Below are 11,986 nucleotides of genomic sequence, written 5' to 3'. Positions count from 1 at the left end.
CAGCTAGCAGCTTAGTTACTATAATGATACGTGATTCTTTCTGTAAAGGATTTTATCAAAAGAATCCCCTTGCAAAGTAGGTTTTTAGCAAGAGTGAAAAAGGCTAGAATAATTAGGTTTAGAAAATAGATACAGAATATTGCTCAGCCATAAAAAGGAACAAAATTGTGCCATTTGCAGAGACGTGGATGGACCTAGATAGAGACTGTCATACAGAATGAAGTAAAGTCAGAAAAAGAAAAATATCATATTAATGCCTATATGTGGAATCTAGAACAATGGTATAGATGAACTTACTTGCAAAGGAGAAATAGAGACAGACATAGAGAACAAACGTATGGATACCAAGGGGTGAAGGGGGGGTGGGATAGATTGGGATTGACATATATACACTACTGTGTATAAAACAGATAACTAATGAGAACCGACTGTATAGCACAGGGAACTCTACTCACTGCTCTGTAGCGACCTAAATGGAAAGGAAATCCAAGGAAGAGGGAACGTATGTATACGTGTAGCTGATTCACTTTGCTGTACAGCAGAAACTAACACGTTATAAAGCAACTATCCTCCGATGTAAAAAAAAAAAAAGGTACAGGAATGTTATTATACTTCAGATTATTCTTACCAGTGGATGTGTTAGCATAAAAACAAGACACTGGTTCTCACTCTGCTACCAACCTCCCCTCCCTTAAATTTCTGCTTTTCTCATTCCAAAACTTTTTATAAATAATGCAGGTTAGGAATATTTATAATACAGGCATACCTCGGAAATGTGAGTTCAGTTCAAGACCACCACATATAAGTTATGTTTACACTGTACTGTTGTCTGTTAAGTGTGCAATAGCATTGTGTCAAAGAAACAATGTACATACCTTAATTTTAAAATACTTCATTGCTAAAAAATGCTAATCATCATCTGAGCCTTCAGTGGGTCCTAATCTTTTTGCTGGTGCTGGAGGGTCTTGCCTCTATGTTGATGGCTGCTGACTGATCAAGGTGGTGGTTACTGAAGATTGGGGCAGCTGTGGCAATTTCTTAAAATAACAGAGTTTGCCACATCAATTGACTCTTCCTTTCAGGCAAGATTTCTCTGTAGCGTGCAATGCTGTATGATAGCATTTTACCCACAGTAGGACTTCATTCAGATTTGGAGTCAGTCCTCTCAAACCCCATGCTGCTTTATCAACTAAGTTTATGTCATATTCTAAATCCTTTGTTGTCATTTCAGCAGTCTTCACAACATCTTCACCAGGAGTAGATTCCATCTCAAGAGACCTTTTTATTTGCTCATCCGTAAGAAGCAACTGCAACATTACAGTTTTATCATGAGATGGCAGCCATTCAGTCACATCTTCAGGCTCCACTTCTAATTCTACCTCTCTTGCTCTTTCCACCACGTCTGCAGGTGCTTCCTCCGCTAAAGTCTTGAACCCCTCAGAGTCATCCGTGAGGGTTGGAATCAACTTCTTCCAGACTCTTGTTAATGTTGGTATTTTGACCTCTTCCCATGAATCATGAATGTTTTTAATGGCATCTAGAACCCTTTCCAGGTTTTCAATCGACTTTGCCCAGATCCATCAGAGGAACCACTATCCATGGCAGCTATAGCCTTAACAAAATGTTTATTAAAACATAAGACTTGAAAGTTGAAACTACTTGATCCATGGGCTGCAGAAAGAATGTTGTGTTAAACTCATTATACATCTCCATCAGAGCTCCTGGGTGACCAAGTGCATTGTCAATGAGCAGTAATATTTTGAAAGGAATCTTTTTTTTTTTTTTTTTTTCCTGAGCTGTAGATCTCAATGGTGGGCTTAAAATATTCAGTAAACCATGCTGTAAATAGATGTGCTACCATCCAAGCTCTGTTCTGTTTAAAGAGCACAGGCAGAATAGATTTAGCATAATTCTTAAGGGCCCTAGGATTTTTGGAATGGTAAATGAGCATTGCTTTCAACTTAAGGTCACTGGCTGCCATTAGCCCCTAGCAAGAGAGTCAGCTTGTCCTTTGAAACTTTGAGGCCAGGCATTGACTTCTCTTTAGCTATGAAAGTCCTAGATGACATCTTCCAATATAGGGCTGTTTCATCTACAGTGAAAATCTGTGTTTAATATAGCCACCCACATTCGTTACCTTAGCTAGATCTTCTGGATAATCTGCTGCAGCTTCTACATCAGCACTTGCTGCCTCACCTTGCACTTTGATGTTATGGAGACAGCTTCTTCCCTTAAACCTCATGGACCAACCTCTGCTAGCTTCAAACTTTTCTTCTGCTGCTTCCTCACCTCTCTCAGCCTTCATAGAATTGAAGAGAGTTAGGGCCTTGCTCTGGATTAGGCTTTGGCTTAAGGGAATGTTGTGGCTGGTTGGATTTCCTTCAAGAACTCTTCCCTCGAATTCACAACTTGGCTAACTGGACAAGAGGACCAGCTTTCGGCCTGTTTCTGCTTTTGACATGCCTTCCTCACTAAATGGCATTTCTAGCTTTTGATTTCAAGTGAGAGACATGTGACTTCCTTTCACTTGAACACTTAGAGGTTATTAATTGGTCCAATTTCAAAATTGTTGTGTCTCAGGGAATAGGGAGGCCCAAGGAGTGGGAGAGATGGAAGAACAGCCCATTGGTGGAGCGGTCAGAACACACAACATTTATGAATTTAAGTTTGCCATCGTATATGGGCGCGGCTCATGGCACCCCAAAACAATTACAACAGTAACATCAAGGATCACAGATCACTATAACAAAATAATGAAAAAGTTACAAGTACTGCGAGAACTACCAAAATGTGACACACAAAGTAAGCAAATTCTATTGGAAAAATTGCACTGATAGACTTGTTCCATGCAGGGTTGCCACCAACCCTGAATTTGTAAAAGTGTGCGATAGAGCAAAGCGCAATAAAACAAGGTATGCCTGATACATTGTGAGCATCTTTTCCAGGTCAGTATACTTCCACAGTATGATTCAGTGGTTGCAGTAATAATCTGCTTTATGGCTCTTCCATACCTTAGCCATTTTCTATTAGTGGTTAAGTAACTGTAGGCAGTGGAGCATTGATGGAATAGGGAAGGACATTGAGAAACGTAATAAGGAGATTCCATTTAATAAAGATTAAGAAGAGCTGTTCTCTTTAAGCTGCCATACCTTCTGACTTGAGTGTCTGAGTAATTATTCCTAGTAAGTGTCTTCAGCTGACCATGTGAAATAATTGAAAGTTATGAATGTTAAATTTTCTTGCCATTTGGGGATTTTCTATGCTGTATCCATATTCATGTTTATCTGGTTTTATAAGTATCATTTGTACAGCAGGGCAAGAGAGCTTCCACAGGGAGAAGTGGTTAGATATCTTAAACAGAAAATAGAGTTCAGTGATCAGAGATGGGGATTGGAAGGCAAAAGAGGAAAATAGCTGAAGAGAAACCACATTTCTAGGCCCTCGGGGTGTTTTTTAGAGGGCTTGTGGGAAATGGCGATGTTTGTCACCTGACACCTAAATGAGTTCCTGCTGCCTTTGTGTTTAAAATGATAAATCTTCAATCTTTGTAAGAGCGTATGGAAAAATACCCTTTTAAGTGTGAAAGTCTTAGGAAGGAGCTACAACATTCAGCTGAATGCACAACAATAAAAAACTGAAAAGAATTAGCTTAGTAATAAGAAGCTTGCTCATTTAAGAAGAAAGTAAATTAACATAATAAATCAAGTATACTTCAATAAAATAAATTTTTAAAAAAAGAACAGTCAATGAAGGCCAAGATTATATAAATCTGTTTAATGCCTACCAGCAACATCTCAATGTTCACCTAAAGCCTCTAGCAGTGTCATGCATAATTTACTGCATATATTAATTTTGAACACCAAGATGGGAAAAATCAGTCCCACCAACTTAAAGCCTGTATAAAACCTCAAAATATAGAGATGACCTATGCCAGAGACAGTCAGATGGAGTTCTGTTAAAGTGGAATGTTCTTGGATAAGTCAACAATAGTTAGCCTCTATTCAAAATGAAAATTGGAGGGGTTTTTTAAAATGTGATCCTGGAACTATAAGAATGTAATGATTATTTAAAATGAAATTAATTATACGTATTTCTCTATTTTAAAGCACCGAGGTTCATATCTATTCCGTGACATTACAGTGGAATTTTTTACACGATCTGGTGCTGCAAATTCAAGGAAATTACCAAGGCATTTTAACAAGAGACTTGAATGGGGTAGTGGTTTCAAGTCTACTTGAGTCATAGGTGTGAAATGCTAAACTATGGAAATTAGGCATTGTACTTTAAAGATAAATCTAAAACTAGAAAGATAAGATTTCCACAAGGAATGCGGGAATACTTGATAGCTTATGGATTTCGCTAATGCTAAATATTTGTAAGTTACCTAGATTGAAAGTCTCTGACGTTCACTATTAGATGACAATTTTTTTTTTTTTTTTTGCGGTACGCGGGCCTCTCACTGCTGTGGCCTCTCCCGTTGCGGAGCACAGGCTCCAGACGCACAGGCTCAGCGGCCATGGCTCACGGGCCCAGCCGCTCGGTGGCATGTGGGATATTCTCGGACCGGGGCACGAACCCGCGTCCCCTGCATCGGCAGGCGGACTCCCAACCACTACGCCACCAGGGAAGCCCTAGGTGACAATTTTTAAAACATCGATGTGTTAATAAGAAATAGCCAAACCTACTACTATTAAGAAATTGTTATTGGAATTTTTCGTAAAGTAAGATTTTCTGAAAGTAAGACCACAGAGGAAAACTGGAGAGATGGGCTAGTGCATTTCTTCCACATTGGTGGAGGCTACAAGAACTTGTTGGACATTTTAAGAATTGTACATGTGTAAAAGTAATTGCGTGGGTTTCTCTTAAAGCTACTTTCTTAAAACAGTCTGTGCTACCTCCGTTAAGGAGGTTTTTTCCCCCTCTATCGATAAGAACCAAGAATGGACTGTTGGATTAAGTAGCAACCTTCCTTTGTTTTCTGTACATTTGCTGAATTTGAACTTCTTGGAAACTGCACATTTATTGTCACCCAATGATATTGTTGAGGATGTTTCTTTTTAATTCTGGTAGTTCCAGTTATCTAGAGGCTGGATATATCTTCCTAAGTTTGTCTTTTCATTGCATGGATGAAGGTTCTCAGAATTCATATTCTGAGAGCCACCATCTCATTGGAAATTAAAAGAACAAACTCTAAACATGTCTAATTTTCCTGGCCTGTTCCCAGTGGCTTTTCTTGAGCAACTTGAAAACCACTGAGATCTTATTCTCATGTGCTTGTGGTGAGGACTCTTGCCTCAGGATCATGCTTTATGATTTTTTTCTCTTCCCAAGCAAGTGATGCCTAGTACTTTTTGGAAAATATACCCTCATATCAAAGATTCTATTTGTGGTCAAGGATTACAGAAATGGTTCCTTTACTTTTACCTTCTTTACTAGTAGACAAGTCTTTCTACATGTTCTATTCCATTTCCTCAACCTTTTCAGTAACCTCCCTTCAACTCCCGCCCCTAGCTTTTTTAACTTTCCCCAGGAATAGCAGCATTCTCTGTGATCCCTTCCACCGTACCACCATTTGGGCACCTGTAGGTAAACCCTTCCAGGTAAATCATGGACTCAGCTGGACTCCAAGTCTCTCTCTGAGGTCTTTAAACCCACTTAAAGCACTGAAGGGAATTGGGGGCCACCTTTTAGAGCACATCTGATTTTCAGTCGTTTCCCATGCTTTCCTGGTCATTTGGAAACTGCTCCTGGGCTAGGCCGACAAAAGCTTATTTTCTAGCTTTGGACTCTATTTCAGTTCAAGTTCCCTTATTTTCTGGTTTCAGTAAAGGGCATCTAATGCCATGCTTTGCAGATTATGTTCTTTGAATATCATTTTCCTTATCTGTAAATGAAAATGATTACCTACATGAAATTCAAGTAAGAAACTAAGACCTAGAGATACTGTGAAATAATTTGCCCTCCTTGGCAGCCTCCCTCTTGTTCTGACTTTTTGTAAAACCCAGCATGACCCTGAAAGAAAATGTTGAGGTGCTGCTGAGAGCAATGTGAAGTAAAAGTAAAAAGCCTTCGGATTTTAGAGCTCTACCTTTAGTCGGGTGACCCAGTTTGTACAAAGTGAACTCAGGTAAGTAAGCTTATTTAATCTTTACCACAGCCCTACAGGTGTAGGGACTATTACCTCCATTTTGCAGAGAAAAAAAAAAAAAAGCTGAGGCTTAAGAGTCCAAGTAGCTGGCTTAAGGTAAAGATAAAAATCCCCAAATCTAAAGCATTTTCAGGAGGATTTCGTGCAAAATGTTTCATGAGTTGCTGACAACTGTGGTGTGAGCATTTTTCATTTAACGCAGTGGTCCTCTAATTCCTGGGCATGCCAATCAAAAGATTTCAGCAGCATTTCCTAATATAATACAGTTCATTTTTATTCTCGAACTGTCATGACCATGAAGGAATTGGGCTAGATTAAGGCACCATGTCTTCTTTCAAAATTGATTTGTGGGGCTCCCCTGGTGGCGCAGTAGTTGAGAGTCTGCCTGCCAATGCAGGGTACACGGGTTCGTGCCCCAGTCTGGGAGGATCCCACGTGCCGCGGAGCGGCTGGGCCCGTGAGCCATGGCTGCTGAGCCTGCACGTCCGGAGCCTGTGCTCTGCAACGGGAGAGGCCACAACAGTGAGAGGCCCGCGTACCACCAAAAAAAAAAAAAAAAATTGATTTGTGGACTCAAATTGGGCACCAAAGTGCTCTGACCAGCAAATGGAACGTCAGAGTTGGCTGAAACTGGTTGAACCAGGAGTTTTACTTAGGTTTTTAATTTCTTCTTTGAGACCAAGCATGAGCAGATATTGGCCCAGCCAGACTACCGTTGACTTTCTGAGGAATTAGTCTTTCCAGAATCATGGAAACTTTCCTCTACTTGTAGTCTCTTAGTATGTAATTTGCTTTATCCTAGAAAGAAAATAAAAAATGGGAGACAGGCCTCATCTATTTTATTACTATGTGATGCCCTTTCTTTTTCCTGGACCACATTTCAGCCCCCAGCTGCTTTCCCGTTCTGACCCTCTAATTTCTATTGCTTTTTCGCATCTTACCAAAAAAACTATTTAAATCAGTCCACTGACCTTATGAGTCTTAACTCTGAATCCAGTTTCTGTAACTTAACCCTGTGAGTGATAACTGCTAAAGGTATCCTAATTGAGAAGAGGGTTGCTCTTCCAGGGATGTGTGCAGGAAATTTCATTTGCTGCCAGATCCCAGACCTGGGGATCCCATTTGCGTCTCCACCTCCCCTCGTCTGAGTGGGCTCACCTCAGCTTCTCCCTTTACATCAGGGACTTTCAGCCTCAGCACTGTTGACATTTGGGGCTGAATAACCGGGGCGGGGGGGGGGGGGGCACTGTCCTGTGCATTGTCTCTGTGCTCCGCCTACCAGACACAGTTGTACACATACACACACACACACATATTTGTGACAATCCAAAATGCCTTGACACATTGCCAATTGTACCCTGGGGGGCAAAATTGCCTGTGATTGAGAACCACTGCTTTTTTTTTAATAACATTTTTTTTATTCAAACAAAGTCACAAAAATTATAATCATCCTCATCAGTTCACTCAGTCCCATGTAATTAATTTTTTTGTCATCTTGATCTTTTGTTAGCACTTTTATGAATTCATCAGTTTTCCATTAGAGTTCTGAAAATGCTTATTCATTCAGTTCAGCAGTATAGTCAGTTACCAGAAACCTGTACTTGTCAGAGTCTTTTCCATGAATTCCTTGAAGATGAAACCCTTTTACAGGAACATTTTTGCAAAAGCATCAGAGTACACCCAGAACTGTCTGTAAAGGACAAAAGACTTAAAAATGACCACGGTTAAAGATTTGATGAATGTTCATAATAATGCAGTTGACAAGGAAATTTAGTTATTTCTGAGATATACATTTTAAAGTAATAACTAGAATTATGACTTATAACATTATACCAGAACATATAAGATTTTTAGGAATTTCATGTAATGTCTGAAACATTTATATTAACTTATTTCCATACAAATAACCCAAAGAAACTTTAGTATTAGTTTTTTGGAGAACCACTGCTTTTGTAAAAATATTTTAATTTTACTGTAGTATAGTTGATTTACAATGTGTTAGTTTCAGGTGTACAACAAAGTGAGAACCACCGCTTTAGAAGAACATTTGAGTTTATTAGATAAACATTAGACCAAGCCCTCACTTAGCCAGTCGACTTGAGCAAGTTGGACATACTAGACATTCTATGGGCAAGTGACAGAAAAACACTTTTAAATGGCTGAAATAACCGTCTATGAGTACTCGAGTTAAGCATGCTACTAAATGTTTTACCTACAGTCGCATTTAATACTTAAACCTCTGTGGGAGAAGTAGCACCCCGTCTCACAGGTAAGAAGACCACCTCGGATGAATGAACTTGCCGAGGTCACACAGTGAGGGGCAGAACTGGCATTCAGCCCAGTTGGTGGGATTCTGACACCTACGTTCTTCACCCCTGCTCTGTACTGATTCCTTGCCCACCGGTAGCTTACATTCTAACTGAGACGCCACAGTCAGTATTCCTGAGCCTCAGGCCTCCTTCTTAAAAAGCTGTCTCTCGGGGCTTCCCTGGTGGCGCAGTGGTTGAGAGTCCGCCTGCCGATGCAGGGGACGCGGGTTCGTGCCCCAGTCTGGGAGGATCCCACATGCCGCGGAGCGGCTGGGCCCGTGAGCCATGGCCGCTGAGCCTGCGCGTCCAGAGCCTGTGCTCTGCGGCAGGAGAGGCCACAACAGTGAGAGGCCCGCATACCACGGGGAAAAAAAAAAAAAAAAAATCTGTCTCTCACACTTTCCAGGTCCTCTAGAGGTCTCTCTGCTGCCAGGCCCCAGAACACTCTTCTCCAAGGACAGGCTTTATAGCTATCCAGGCCCTCCCTCTACTGCACTTGCCACCAAGGACACACTGTCCATAAACCTGGCAGCTCCACCAAGTTGCCTCAGAATCTATCTGGTGAAAGATACTATGTTGTTTGTGGAACAAGCAATGCAGAAGTAAGCTGCCTAAGAATCCATGTTCCGGGTGCCAAGAATTTCTCTGAAGACTTAGGACATCTGCAGCCCTCTGGGAAGTGTCATTTTTCTGTGGTTTTCCCATCTGACCCCGGTTCCATGAAGGAAGCCTCACGTGCAGGCCTCAGGAGGGGTTGGAGGATGCTGTCTTACCTTTACAGGGCTTTGAGAGACATCCTTAGATGCATTTGCTCCCCATCATCAAAAGATGGAAAAAGCCACCTAAGTGTGAGACCTTGTTCCTCTGGCAGATCTGCACCCAGCCTCTTGGGCACGCTGTGCAGTGCCGAGGTCATCTGGAGCTCACGCTGAGACATCTTCATGCTCTAGGGCATGATATTAACACTGGTTTGATCCAGCAAAGCTCTCCAATAGATTTGTCACTGTATCACTTAGACCTTGAAGAAATCACTAGCTCATCTACGAAGAGACCAGAAACCATCGATGAGGCAGTGCCTTCCAGACCTTTCCACCTAAGAGCGAACACCCTTGAGCTGGCACTGCTAATTCTACCTGAACATGAGAGTTGCCTGGGAGCCTTTTTAGACGCAGGTGCTGGACCTCACCCTTGAGGTCCTGATTCAGCTGGTGAGGATGGGCCAGGCGAGGCTGTGTGGAGGAGGTGAGGATGAGGGCATTACACTCTCCCAAGCTGGCCTTGTTAAGCCGCAATCCCGAAATTTCTTTGAAGCCTTGTGGTTAATCTTTTTTTTTTTTAAAAAAATTTGTTTATTTGGCTGTGCCGGGTCTTAGTTGCGGCATGTGGGATCTAGCTCCCTGACCAGGGATCAGACCCAGGCCCCCCGGCACTGGGAGCGCGGCGTCTTACCCACTGGACCCCCAGGGAAGTCCCTTTGTGTTTACTCTTGATTCATGAAAAATCTGCATTTTCCAAACATCCATATAGGATATTAAAGTACCTTAAATTAGGGCTTCCCTGATGGCGCAGTGGTTGAGAGTCCACCTGCCGATGCAGGGGACACGGGTTTGTGCCCCGGTTCGGGAAGATCCCACATGCCGTGGAGCGGCTGGGCCCGTGAGCCATGGCCACTGAGCCTGCACGTCCGGAGCCTGTGCTCCGCAACGGGAGAGGCCACAGCAGTGAGAGCCCCGTGTACCGCAAAAAAAAAAAAAAATACCTTAAATTACTAAACTTCCCCCATACACTTCCAAGAGTAAAATCGATGAGCCTGGAAGCTATTTATCACATCTCACATACTTTCATTTGAGGCAGGTGGCATCCAGGTCTTTGAGACCCCTTCAACGCGCTCACTGTCTGCAAAGCCGTGTCATGAGAGAGATTTACAGCTGTTGGCCACCTTCCTTGGGCTTCTGGGAACCCCTTCCTCATTTGAAAGTGCCTGGACTTCCCCCCGGCTAGGTTCTTGAGGGCTTCATAGGCTGCACAGGTAAAAGAGGAACAAGAAGTTCTGCTTGAGTAACAAACATCATATTTTGACCAGGAAAGATGACACAAATGGGGGAAACCTTGACAGCACAGCCGGGGATGCTGAGGCCGGAACCAGGGAGAGAGGCCTCTTGCTCTCAGAGTCCGCACATCCGGGGGCTTCTGATGCCTCACTTAAATGCCTCACTTTCTTTCCAATAATATATGAACAAGTTCCTTATATTTTTATCTTTGACCCTTCTGCCAGTCCCAGAGGCAGGGCAGTGACCCCGTTTTGCAGAGGAGGGGGAAATGGGACTCAGCAAGGCTTCCAGAACTGGAAACCAGGAGGCTCTGAGGCGAGGGCAACGCTCGGGGAAGCTGAGCCCAGGCTGCCCATTTGGTTGGAACAACCTCCCAAGGTGCCGACCCGAAGCCTTCCTTCCCTCAGTTTGCAGCATCTAAAGCTGGCTGGCTGGATTCAGAGCCAGCTTTAATTATCGTAAAACAGAGTCCCTGGGTGGGAAATATTTTATTCATAAAAAGTACCTCTCTATTCCACGGCGTTCATAGCAAGCAGACTCTCCTGGACATCTGTGCATCCATTATTCCATGTCACCAAGCATGTGCGGGCCCTGCAGGGAGAGGTGGGTCACACACGGCGTCCTGTCGCCTGCAGGGCCCCCCTTGGCAGGTACGAGCAGCGTGGGGCCTCTCTTAGGGTGGACTCCATCCTACACCACTGCCCTCCCACCATCCCCAGAGACACCCTGTGTTTTCACATCCTGGAGGCCTTACAAGGGCCTGGAGGGGACCCCCATCCTGCCTAGGACACGGCAGGACGGGCCTGAGGACGGCCCTGTTCAGGGTTGCGAGGGGGGCTCGGCAGAGTCCTCAGCTCCCAAAATGAAGCCGGGCAGGGGGCTGGCCACGTGGAGGTATCAGCACACAGGGAGCCCAGCCAGCCTGCGCAAACCCTGAGGGAGTCCAGAGTGGGATCCATGTGCCATTTCACAAAAGGGGGAGGTGACGAGGAGAGAAAAAACTGAGACTCACCAGGCAGAGACGTCAGAGAAAAAGATGACCTTTGGCCCAGCAGTCCAGATACTTGACTGGAGGGTCAAATAAAGAGAGCAGCTAGGTTCCATCGGGTTTCTGGCCCGGGCTGGGGCTTCTGGTGAGGGCAGGGGGATGACTGGTCTCACCTGCAGCCCATTCTGCCTGGGCCCATTGGACCTGTCCAGGCAGAGGGATGAGGCTTGCGAGGGTGGCAGCTGAAAACCCTGGGCCAGGATGAATCCTCAGGAAAAGTGCTTCCACTCCCTTCCCTTGCCCACGCCCCTCCCACTAACATGTGTCAGCTGGGCCCAGCTACTGGCCTGGGGAAAAAAGACAGAAAACAGGTTCTGTCCTGCTAGCCAGGTCTTCCCCTCCCACTCAGATCTCCCCTAGAGTTTAGGAAACAGGACTTCAGTGCATTCTTCTAATGCTGGCTAAATTCCTTCCTCTGGGCAGCCAAGGG

At 43.9% G+C, this 11,986-nt stretch overlaps 1 long non-coding RNA gene across 2 annotated transcripts; it reads right to left on the bottom strand.

Moving 5' to 3' along the window:
• Window positions 1-7,553: 7,553 nt before the first annotated feature.
• On the bottom strand, window positions 7,554-11,742 carry LOC109550205 (uncharacterized). Of its 2 annotated transcripts, XR_002176594.3 has the most exons (4): window positions 11,521-11,742; window positions 11,014-11,099; window positions 10,297-10,478; window positions 7,554-7,838 (listed from the first exon to the last, which is right to left on the bottom strand). It is a non-coding gene; the product is annotated as an uncharacterized lncRNA (long non-coding RNA). The 2 variants fall into 2 exon arrangements; XR_002176593.3 differs by having other exon boundaries at window positions 7,554-10,478.
• Window positions 11,743-11,986: the final 244 nt, after the last annotated feature.

Source organism: Tursiops truncatus, chromosome 13 (assembly GCF_011762595.2).
Source record: "Tursiops truncatus isolate mTurTru1 chromosome 13, mTurTru1.mat.Y, whole genome shotgun sequence".
Taxonomy (NCBI): domain Eukaryota; kingdom Metazoa; phylum Chordata; class Mammalia; order Artiodactyla; family Delphinidae; genus Tursiops; species Tursiops truncatus.
This window is presented reverse-complemented; position numbering and strand designations above follow the sequence as displayed.